We start from the raw sequence: 13,021 nt of genomic DNA, 5'->3' as shown, positions 1-13,021 counted from the left end.
TAGCCTTTAGCCCCAAGTGCTTCATCCAACTCTTTCCCGAAATCATGCCATGTTTTGACCTCGACTTCTCCATGGGGTCTTTAACATCTGCCCACACTTGAAACATATCACCTCCAAACTCCTACAAAAGACAGCACTGCAGGAAGTGCAGTGCTCCCTCCGTACTGCACTGAGGCATCAGCTGAGAGTATGCACTGCAGTCTCAGGAGTGAGGTTTAGTCAGTAAATTGCTGATTTCGTGACTGGAGTGTTACCAGCTGACCGAATTAGTGATCCCATAGCTTGGAGCTACAGGAACAAACATTCCATCCTACAATCCAAATTGTTGAAGTGACCAACCATCCAACGGGCATCCCACCGAGTCTCACCCCTCTGCCTTATAACCCTCATGCCCTGCAGCTAACCCATTTAGCCTGCACATTATGGGGCAATTTCCCATGGCTTATCCACCTAACCTGCACATCTTTAGACTGTGGGAGGAAACCAGAGCACCCGGAGGAAACCCACGCAGACACGGGGAGAATGTGCAAACTCCATACAGACAGTTGCCCGAGACAGGAATTGAACCCAGATCCCTCGTGCTGTGAGGTAGCTGTTCTAACTACTGAGTCACCGTGCCATGGTTGAGCTGGGCTTCAACTTCTTTCTCTTGCCCATTCCTCATATGCCTCCATTTCCCATTGAATGAAAGTTCAGCCTTAAAAGTATTTTCAATGATGGAACATTCACAAAATTCTGGAGTAGATGGCTGGATGGATTGGCCATGCGAAATACAGGGTTAGCGGAATAGGGTAGCGGGGTAAGTCTGGGTGGGATGCTCTTCAGAGAGTTGGTGTGGATTCGATGGGCTGAATAGCCTGCTATCACACAGTAGGAATTCTATGATTCTGGAGAATTCCAAAAATTCTTTCTGAATTTTATTGTAATGAAAGGTGCACTGAGTATTTTAGTGATAAAAGGTTAATTAATAAATGCCTCTTTGCAGTCTCCTTCACACGGAGTGTAAAAGCTCTGTATTTTTACAGGAGTGAATATGTCTTGTTTTTAGTGAAGTAATAATTCCTCTCTCATTCTGAAATGCGTTCTAAATTATTCCAGGATGACCCTCTCATTCTGAGCAATAACCTGTACTTTAGATTCGCCAACCAGCAAGAACCACCGCTGACTGTGTACCCCATCAAGTGCCTTCAGTATTTTGAACCTTTCACTGATAGCTCCTCATTCCTCTCAGCTCCAGAAAACACAGATCCAAGTTTCCGTTCAGGTGAAGAGTCATCAGATTTGAAACGTTAACTCTGCTTTCTCTCTACAAATGCTGCCAGACCTGCTGAGTTTCTCCAGCAATTTTTGCATTTAACCCCATTCTTGTCAGCCTCTTGAGGCAGCCCTCTCATCCCAGGGACCAACTGAAACTCATTCAACAATACAAAAGCAGATTATTGGCTGTATTTGTGTTTTGGAACCTGCCTGTGTGCAAATTTTGCCACATTGACTACCCTTCAGAAGTACTTAATTCATTTTAACCCATTTTAGATGTCCTGAGGTTGTGAAAGGTGCTATATAAACATATTTTGTTTGCAAATAGGGTGAAAATACCACAGACTCCGTCTTCAATAAGTTCAGTTTGATAAGACCCCTGGAGAAAGGAACTTCTCTCTGAATTTTATTGTAATGAAAGGTGCACTGAGTATTTTGGTGATAAGAAGTTAATTAATAAATGCCTCTTTGCAGTCTCCTTCACACGGAGTGTAAAAGCTCTGTATTTTTACAGGAGTGAATTGATCCATATGTCTTGTTTTTCCTGTTTCCCTCTCCCCACTCCTGTCCAATGCCTGAAGGTATAGCTCAGACAGTCACCTCTATCAAGGGCAGCATCAGCTGAACTGAACCTCACTGAGTCCTAGCTCTGCTAAGGGAGAGTAACATTTTAGAATTCTCACTGTCTTTGTCAACTTCAGGCACTGTGGCTCGTGCTTTGTCTGATTCTCCCCCGTGCACAGAGATTACCCTCCCTCTTCGATTTGCTCTATAATACAACACGTTGTTGCTCGGAGGAGGTCTTGTGATGCGGGGGTATTGACCCCACCTCTGAGCCAGAACCGTCATAGATTCACAGAAATGTACAGCACAGAAAAAGACCCTTTGGTCCAACTTGTCCATACCGACTGGATAGTCTACATTAACCTAGTCCCATTTGCCAGCATTTGACCCATATCCCTCTATACCCAACCCCCAGATGCTTTTTAAATGTGTAATTGTACCAGCCTCTATCGCTTCCTCTGGCAGCTCATTCCATACACGTACCACCCTCTCTGTGAAAACGTTGCCCCTTAGGTCTCTTTTTAAATCTTTCTCCTCTCACCCTAAACCTATGCCCTCTAGATTTTGACTCCCCCATCCTGGGGAAAAGGTCTTGCCTATGCACTCTAACCATACCCCTTATTATATTATAAACTTCTTTAAGATCATCCCTCAGTCTCCAATGCTCCAGGGAAAACAGCCCCAGCCTATTCATCCTCTCCTCAAACCCTCCAATCCTGGGAACATCTTTGTAAATCATTTCTGAAGCTTTTCAATCCTTCACAATATAATTCCTATAGCAGGGAGACCAGAACTGAATGCATTATTCTAAAAGTGGCCGAACCAATGTCACGACGTGACATAATGTGATGTTTCAATCCCAAACCCTGGTGGCTTGTGGTCAGGTTACAGTGTGCTGTTTGTCGTCTAAGGGGTCTGCACAGTCTGTGGTGGAGGATGAACCATATAAGTCTCAGCAAAACAGGGTCTTGACTTTCATAACAAGATGCAGTTTGATCAAGGCGCTGGTCAGACCACATACAGTGAACAGATTTGGTCCCATTATCGAAGGAAGCGTGGACTGGCATTGGGAGTAGTCCAGAGAAGGTTCACTCGACTGGTCTATCAGGTACAGCAAGCTGGTCTTGTGGGGAGAGGTTGAGTAGTTTAGGCATGTAGTTATGGGAATTCTGAAGAACAAGAGGCAGCCTTATTGCAACCACAAGATTCTTAGGGAATTGGACCGGGGAGATGTGGAGAGATTGTTTCCCCTTGTGGGAGAGTCTCAGGTATAATTTCAGAGTAAGGGGGTCACACATTTCAGACAGAGTTGAGAAGGAACTTCTTCTCTCAGAGTGTGGTGAATCTGTGGAATTCTTTACCACAGAGGGCTATCAAAGCTGTGTTGTTAAGTATATTAAAGAGACAGATTATTAAGCAGTAAGGATTATAGGGTAAGGGCAGTAAAATGTTAAGGATTATTAGATCAACCATGACCTTATTGAATGACAGAGCAGTCTCGATGGGCAGAATGGCCTCCTTTTGCTCCGCTGTCTTCTGGTCTATCAGCTCACAGTAACTGCATCCAGGTTACATTCGCTCTTTGGTCCAAGAAATGTTACTAACAGGAGATAGAAAAAGTACATTAAGAGACTGTTCCAGACTCTAATCAATTCCTCACTCAGAGGTTGTGTGTCTGCACAGAGGTCAGAATTACACAGATATTAACTCTTTCAGAACCATTACCGTATACATCAAGAGGCTTTGGATTCAGGTCCCACCCCACAGTTTAGGAGAGTTACAATGTAACCCAGCCCCCGAGATCGTCAATCTGTAAATCCTTTTGATGTACACCTCAGACAGGCAGAAAGATTGGGATAGTCTCCTGGGCAGCCGTGTCAATGCAGTTAACCCCCTGTATAACTGTATCCTCTGGTGACAGGCTAGTGGCCCATGTAGGGAAACACTAGCTATGGAAACTGGTAGGTGAGTGTGTGTGTGTGTGTGTGTGTGTGTGTGTGTGTAAGTGTGTATGTGAGTGTGTCTGTGTGTGTGCACGAATGAGTGGAGGTGTGAATGTATGTGTTTGTGCGAGTGATAGTGTGTGTGTGTTTGTGTGAGTGTGTGTGTGAGCATGAGAGTGTGAGTGCTTGTGTGTGAGCATGTGTGTGTGTGAGAGTGTGTGTGAGTGTGTGCGTGTGTGTGTGAGTGAGTGTGTATGCATGTGTGTGTGTACGTGTGTGTGCATGAATGAGTAGAGGTGTGAGTGTGTTTGTGCGAGTGATAGTGTGTGTGTGTTTGTGTGAGTGCGTGTGTGAGCATGAGAGTGTGAGTGCTTGTGTGTGAGCGTGTGTGTGTGTATGTGTGTAAGTGTGTGAGAGAGAGTGTGTGTGTGAGTGTGTGTGCGTGTGAGAGAGTGTGTGTGTGTGAGAGTATGAGTGTATGTGAGAGAAAGCATGAGTGTGTGTGTGTGAGAGTGTGTGTTATGTGTGTGTGAGAGAGAGAGAGAGAGAGTATGAGTGTGTGTGTGAGAGAGAGTGTGTGTGTTATGTGTGTGAGAGAGAGTGTGTGCATGTGCACTTTATCTGGCTCAGAAAAGCCTCTGTGCCTTGCTGCTGTGAAGCAAATCCTTATCTGACCCTGAGTGCCCTGACTACAGTAATAGAGATGTACAGCGCAAAACAGACTCTTCGGTCCAACTCTTTCATGCCGACCAGATATCCCAACCCAATCTAGTCCCGATTTGGAGATGCCAGTGTTGGATTGGGGTGTACAAAGTTAAAAATCACACAACACCAGGTTATAGTCCAACAGGTTTATTTGGAAGCACTAGCTTTTGGAGCGCCTCTCCTTCATCTAGTCCCATTTGCCAGCACTTTGTGCATTTCCCTCCAAACGGTCCTATTCATATACCCATCCAGGTGTCTTTTAAATGCTGTAATTGTACCAGCCTCCACTACTGCATCTGACAGCTCATTCCATACACGCACCATACCATACCCTCTAGTTCTGGACTCCCCGACCCCAGGGAAAAGACCTTGTCTATTTATCCTATCCATGCCCCTCATGATTTTATGAACCTCTATAAGGTCACCCCTCAGCCTCCGATGCTCCAGGAAAAACAGCCCCAGTTTACTCAACATCACCCTGTAGCTCAAACCCTCAAACCCTGGCAGCATCCTTGTAAATCTTTCCTGAACCTTTTCAAGTTTCACAACATCCTTCCGATATGAAGGAAACTGGAATTGCACGCAATATTCCAACAGTGGCCTAACCCATGTCCTGTACAACCACAACATGACCTCCCAACTCCTGTACTCAATACTCTGACCAATAAAAGAAAGCATACCAAACACCTTCTTCACTATCCTATCTACCTGCGACTCCACTTTCAAGGAACTATAAACCTGCACTCCAAGGTCTCTTTGTTCAGCAACACTCCCTAGGACCTTAAGTGTATAAGTCCTGCTAAGATTTGGTTTTCCAAAATGCAGAACCTCGCATTTATCTAAATTAGACTCCATCTACCATTCCTCAGCCCATTGGCCCATCTGATCAAGATTCCATTATACTCTCAAGTAACCTTCTTCGCCGTCCACTACACCTCCACTTTTGGTGTCATCTGCAAACTTACTAACTTACCTCTTCTGCTCACATCCAAATTGTTTATATAAATGATGAAAAGTAGAGGACCCAGCACCGATCCTTGTGGCACTCCACTGGTCATAGGCCTCCAATCTGAAAAACAACCCTCCACCACCACCCTCTGTCTTCTACCTTTGAGCCAGTTCTGTATCCAAATGGCTAGTTCTCCCTGTATTCCATGAGATCTAACCTTGCTAACCAGTCTCCCATGGGGAACCTTGTCAAATGCCTTACCAAAGTCCATATAGATCACATCCACCACTTTGTCCTCATCAATCCTCTTTGTTACCTTTTCAAAAAACTCAGTTAAATTTGTGAGACATGATTTCCCATGCACAAAGCCATGTTGACTATCCCAAATAAGTGTACTGGTAGGCTTGTGGGCTACCATGATGCCAAGGAGTCTGAGTAGCCTGGAAGTCATTTCTGATATGTCTTTGATGTAAGGTACTCCTTTGGCCTCTCATGATCCCATTTTTGTAGGCTTCCCATTTTCCAGCCTTGCGATATTCCCTCTAGCTCATGCTGGTGCAGGGGATATATGGCAAAGAAATTCCTACAGTGACTGAAAGGGGCTGGCCTTTTACACGGACTCTCAGCTTCACGTTAGGCCTCACAAGCAACAGTTGCATTTACATAGCACCTTTCACAAGCTCAGGTTGTTCCAAAACATTTACAACCGACGTAGTTCTGTTTGAAATGTATTCACTGTAGCAGTGTAAGAAATTGGAAGCCAATTTGCGCACAGCATGTTTCCACAAACTGCAAACAGTGTGTTGGGAGTGGATTGAATTTTGGCCGGGAGAGATTAACAGATTTAACTAATAGAATTTTAATAGCACCTTCTGTGCCATTGTTTACAAGCAGTTCAGTATTTGGAGCAACGATAGTTGTTTGTTAAAATGTTCTGTTTAATCACGCTGTCTCATTAGGAACATTTCATATGATTCTTCCTGTAATCTCACCCAAACAGAGGAGTCACTCTGAGAGGAAATGTCTGTACATGGACAGCACCATGTAAATCCCATTGGTACAAGGTCAAGGTATGACTAATTGTCTTGTTAATGCACTTTTTGTGTATTAAAACATCCCAAGGTAGATGTTTTACAACTGTGTATTGACACTGAGCCACAAAATTGGAGCAGACCAGCAAGGGAAGTAGCTAGGAGCAGAGGGATGGATTTGAGCAGAGAGGGAAATTCAGGGATTAGGGCATATCTGCGAATGCTGGGATGGTGCAAATCAGAGATGGGGTGCAAGAGGCCAGAATCAGCAGGTGCAGAGATTTTAGAGGGTTGTGGGGCTAGAGGTGATTACTGCTCAAATGCCGGTTCTGATAGAATCCCTACAAAGCAGGAAGAGACCATTTGGCCCATTGAGACTGCACTGACCCTCCGAAGAGCAACCCACACAAACCCAGCTCCCCATTGAGATTAGATTAGATTACTTGCAGTGTGGAAAGAGGCTCTTCGGCCCAATAAGTCCACACTGACCCTCCGAAGAGCAACCCACCCTGATCCATTCCCCTACATTTACCCCTTCACCTAACACTACGGGCAATTTAGCATGGCCAATTCACCTAACCTGTACATCTTTGTTACTGTGGGAGGAAACCCACGCAGACACAGGGAGAATGTGCAAACTCCGCACAGACAGTTGCCCGAGGCGGGGATTGAACCCGGGTCTCTGGCACTGTGAGGCAGCAGTGCTAACCACTATGCCACCGTGCTGCCCAAAACTCCTCTAAACCCATAATTACCATAGAACATAGAAAAGTACAGCACAGAACAGGCCCTTCGGCCCACGATGTTGTGCTGAGGATTATTCCTAATCTAAAATAAAATAATCTAACCTACGCACAACTCAATTCACTGCTGTCCATGTACATGTCCAGCAATCACTTAAATGTCCCCAATAACTATGCTTCCACCACCACCGCTGGCAACGCATTCCATGCATTCACAACTCTCTGCTTAAAGAACCTACCTCTGATGTCTCCTCTATACCTTCTGCCTAATATCTTAAAACTATGACCCCTTGTGCCAGTCAATCCTGCCCTGGGGAAAAGCCTCTGGTTATTGGCTCTATCCATGCCTCTCATTACCTTGTATACCTCGATCAGGTCACCTCTCTTCCTCCTTCTCTCCAGAGAGAAAAGTCCGAGCTTAGTCAACTTCTCTCCGTAAGACAAGCCTCCAGTCCAGGCAGCATCCTGGTAAACCTTCTTTGCACCCTCTCCAAAGCCTCTGTATCTTTCCTATAGTAGGGTGACCAGAACTGGACACAATATTCCAAGTGTGGTCTCACCAGGGTCTTATAGAGCTGCAGCAAAACCTTGTGGCTCTTAAACTCAATTCCCCCTGTTAATGAAAGCCAAAACACCATATGCTTTCTTAACAACCCTATCCACTTGGGTGGCAATTTTGAGGGATCTATGCACCATGGCTAATCCACATAGCCTGCACAATACAGAGCAAATTAGCATGGCTGATCCACCTAACCTGCATGTGTTTGAACTGTGGGAGGAAACTGGAGGAAACCCACGCAGACACAGGGAGAATGTGCAAACTCTACACGGTCGTCCGAGGCGGGAACGGAACTTGGGTCCCCGGCACAGTGAAGCTGCAATGCTGACCACCGAGCTGCAGTGTCACCCTCAAGAATGCCATCTTCCCATCTCGCTTCTGGAGGTTCCATTGGTCCACACTCTTGACCTAAACACTGCAGTGGTTTGTCATCATGCTCTGTTGGATGCCTGACCAGAAAACTCTCCCGCTCTTACCTACCATCCATCAGGTGCCTGGGAATAAACCTGTTTAGGGAGGAACACACTTCCCTTCTGACATGGGCTTGAACCCAGACCTTCTGGGTCAGAATCAGGGCTGGTAATCGTTGAGTCACATGACCTTCTTCCAATGGAGATGACAGAAGTAAGGGAGAAATAGTGGGAAACTCATGTTTGTCTTTCTAAGTATTGTCTTTAAATACCTTAAAACGTGGAATTGACTAGATGCATTCCCATTTTATTGCAGGAACTGGCACAAGCACATTTCTCTCAAATTTACAAAATGTTCATGAGCTGATTCTTATGCAAACAAACCATTGGGTTTACTTCTTGAGTAATAGACTCAGGAAACAGTGTTGTAATGTTAAACACTTGCACAGTTGGCCTGCACGTGTACGATCCACTTTACAGCAAAAAACTAAATCCTTGATTTATCATAGAATTCCTACAATGTGAAAACAGGCTCTTTGGCCCAACAAGTCCACATCGACCCTCCAAAGAGTAACCCACCCAGACCCATTCCCCTACCATATTATCGAATTTTACCCCTGACTGATGCACGTAACCTACACATCCCTGAAAACTATGGGCAATTTACCGTGGCTAAATTGCGGGAGGAAACCCACGCAGACACGGGAGAATACGCAAACTCCACACAGACGGTCGCCTGAGGCTAGAATCAAACCCAGGTCCCCAGTACTGTGAGGAGAAAGTGAGGACTGCAGATGCTGGAGATCAGAGCTGAAAATGTGTTGCTGGAAAAGCGCAGCAGGTCAGGCAGCATCCAAGGAACAGGAGAATCGACGTTTCGGGCATAAGCCCCTCTCCAGCTATCATTCCTGAAGAAGGGCTTATGCCCGAAACATCGATTCTCCTGTTCCTTGGATGCTGCCTGACCTGCTACGCTTTTCCAGCAACACATTTTCACCCCAGTACTTTGAGGCAGCAGTGCTAACCAATGCCATAATGTAGAAATGAACTTTAAGCTCAATAAGTGAGGAGGCTATTGCTTCGCACGGGGTACTTGCATTCATTAAATAACATTTATCTTCCTTTCCTTTCCACCTCTGTGTTTATCTGATGAACCTTTAAATGCATGGATTCTTTGCTTTGATAGCTCTGACCTTGGCTGAGTCAGTCTCAACCTTGCCCCTCACCTAAGGTGCGGTGACCCTCAAGTTAAACCACCACCAGTTACCTCTCCTTAACAAAACAGCAGGACAATGAACAAGTTGACTTTTCACTTACTTTACCAGAACTAACTTTTCTCAAAAAGCCTGAGGTCTTTTTTCTAGAAAACAGAGAATTGGGAGGTGACACAAAAAAACAGAAATGGCTGGAAAAGTCCAGCAGGTCTGGCAGCATTTGTGGACGGAAATCAGAGTTAGCTTTTCGGGTCCAGTGACCCTTCCTCAGAACATGAAGGGGACCTAGTCAAGACTACAACAGGGTTAGGGTAGACCTAAAGGTGTCTCCATTGTCGTTGAGTGGGATGGGATGAGGAGACCTAAGAATGGAAATTATCACCAATAAATCCCACAAGAGTTTCAAAGAAAACTTCTAGAGAATGCTAACAACATGAACCATCACGAAAACCAACCTCCCATCGATGGACTCCATCTAGACTTCTCATTGCCATGCAAAGGGTGCCAACATCATCAAAGACCCCTCCCATCCTGTTAATACTCTCTTCTAACCTCTTCCATTGGGCAAAAGATATAGAAGCTTGAACACATGTACCAATAGGTTCAAGAACAGCTTCTTCCCTGCTGTTATTAGACTGATGAATGGACCTAACTTCAAATAATGTTGACCTTGCTTTATGCACCTCCTGTGCAGTTGTAACTGTGTATGCCACACCTCTAAGATCTGTATGTCCTTATTTGTTATGATCTCAAAACATTTCACATTTCACTGTACTTAGGTATGTGACTACAATAAATCAAATCAAATCCAATTCACTAGTGTAGCCAAGGTAAATAGCATGGATAAATGAAAGGGGAGCTGGATAAATATATGAACTGGAAAATTACAGAACGATGTGTCGATTGGACAAGATGAAGTGGGTGGGAGATGGTCCTTTTGCAGTTTGAACCAAATTACACCACAAATTCCCCATAATGTGAGTCCACATGGCATCCTAATAATGAGACTCTTTCAATTACAATGCAACTTGGAGGCAAATTTTTACCTGAAGGGAGCAGCGAAAGAAAATCATGCAGCAGCGTTGGAAAAGTAAATAGGCTTTGAAATCTCGTTACAGTGTGAATAAAGAGATATAAATCACACAACACCAGGTTATAGTCCAACAGGTTTAATTGGAAGCACACTAGTTTTCGGAGCGTCGCTCCTTCATCAGGTGATAGTGGAGGGCTCAATCGTAACACAGAAATTTATAGCAAAAATTTACAGTGTGATGTAACTGAAATTATACATTGAAAAATTGATTGTTTGTTAAGCCTTTCATCTGTAAGAATACAGTGATTACTTCACTTCTTTCATGTGTAAATCACAAAACCCTTTTTTTTAAAGTTGCATTCTCAGGTTAGCTGTTAACAATGGTGATAGCGAGACAATATGTTGAAGGTGTTAGCCCCCTGTGTTCTCTGTCTATGACCTGATGTTTAGATTGATTCTAATCTAAAAAGTGAGATAACCAAGTTTTACATAAATTCATGCAGTTTTTGAGCTCAGAGTTCTACATGAATGTATGCAGTTTTTGAGCAAAATGCAATGTAACTCTACAAGTACAAATTCACCACACAAAATATATGTGTGCATGTGGGTCTTTGTCTGTCTATGCGTGTGTGTGTCTGTCTGGGGTGGGGGTTGTGAGTGTGAGAAAGTGTGTGTGTGTGTGTGTGTGTGTGCGCGCGCGTGTGTGTTTCGCGTGTGTGTGTGTGTAGTGAGTGCAGAGTGCCTTAAGTCTGTGAGGGGGTGCATGTGTGGGAGTGTGTGTGTCTATAAGGGTGTGTGTGGGTGTCTATGTGCGTGTCTGTGTGTACCTGTGTCCGTGTGTATGTGAGAGTGTGTGTGTGTAGGAATATCTGTGTGTGTGTGTGTGTGTGTGTGTGTAGTGCAATAGTGATCACCTGTAATGTGACATGAACCCAAGGTCCCGGTTGAGGCCCTCCCTATGGGTACCGAACTTAGCTATCAGCCTCTGCTTGGCCACTTTCCTCTGCTGCCTCTCCCGAAGTCCACCTTGGAGAATGGTCACCCGAAGATCCGAGGCTAAATGTCCTGGACCACTGAAGTGTTCCCCAACTGGGAGGGAACCCTCCTGTCTGTTGATTGTTGTGTGGTGCCCATTCATCCGTTGTCGTAGCCTTTGCTCGGTTTCCCCAATGTACCATGCCTCCGGGCATCCTTGCCTGCAACGTATAAGATAGACAACGTTGGCTGAGTCACATGAATACCTGCCATGTACAAGGTGGGAGGTGTTCCCACGTGTAATAGTGGTATCTATGTCCACAATCTGACACGTCTTGCAGCGTCCACCGTGACAGGGTTGAATGGAGTTGTCCTGAGAGCCGGGCAGTTTGCTACGAACAATGATCTGTTTGAGGTTTGGCGGTTGCCACTACTTGTCTTTAAACAACCGCCAAACCTCAAACAGATCATTGTTCATAGCAAACTGCCCGGCTCTCAGGACAACTCCATACAACCCTGTCACGGTGGACGCTGCAAGACGTGTCAGATTGTGGACATAGATACCACTATTACGCGTGGGAACACCTCCCACCTTGTACATGGCAGGTACTCATGTGACTCAGCCAAAGTGGCCGAGCAGAGGCTGATAGCTAAGTTCGGTACCCATAGGGAGGGCCTCAACCGGGACCTTGGGTTCATGTCACATTACAGGTGATCATCATTGCACTACACACCCACACACACACACACACAGATACTCCTACACCCACACTCTCACATACACACGGACACACCCACACACAACCTTATAGTCACTCACACTCCCACACATGCACCCCCTCACAGACTTAAGACACTCTGCACTCACTACACACACACACACACAGACAAAGACCCACAGACACACATATATTTTGTGTGGTGAATTTGTACTTGCAGAGTTACATTGCATTTTGCTCAAACACTGCATACATTCATGTAGAACTCTGAGCTCAAAAACTGCATGAATTTATGTAAAACTTGGTTATCTCACTTTTTAGATTAGAATCAATCTAAACATCAGGTCATAGACAGAGAACACAGGGGGCTAACACCTTCAACATATTGTCTAGCTATCACCATTGTTAACAGCTAACCTGAGAATGCAACTTTACAAAAAAGGATTTTATGATTTACACGTGAAAAAAGTGAAGCAATCACTGTATTCTAACAGATGAAAGGCTTAACAAACAATCAATTTTTCAATGTATAATTTCAGTTACATCACACTGTAAATTTTTGCTATAAATTCTGTGTTACGATCGAGCCCTCCACTATCACCTGATGAAGGAGCGTCGCTCCGAAAGCTAGTGTGCTTCCAATTGAACCTGTTGGACTATAACCTGGTGTTGTGTGATTTTTAACTTTGTACACCCCAGTCCAACACCGGCATCTCCAAATCATGAATAAAGAGAGGTTTTGTGTTGCACAGGGTGAGATTCACTCCAGCAGGCTGAGATCCCATTGACCACAGAAACACAAACACTGAGAGCGGGTGGGGGAGAAACAATTACCTGCCAGACCTGGGAAAGCCTGAGGCTTTTAATTAAAAGCCCTAACGTGGGCACTTGACAGGGAGGGCAGAGGAAAGGTGATGAT

Source organism: Chiloscyllium punctatum, chromosome 13 (genome assembly GCF_047496795.1).
Source record: "Chiloscyllium punctatum isolate Juve2018m chromosome 13, sChiPun1.3, whole genome shotgun sequence".
In the NCBI taxonomy this organism is placed as follows: Eukaryota; Metazoa; Chordata; class Chondrichthyes; order Orectolobiformes; family Hemiscylliidae; genus Chiloscyllium; species Chiloscyllium punctatum.
Note: the sequence above shows the minus strand (reverse complement) of the source record.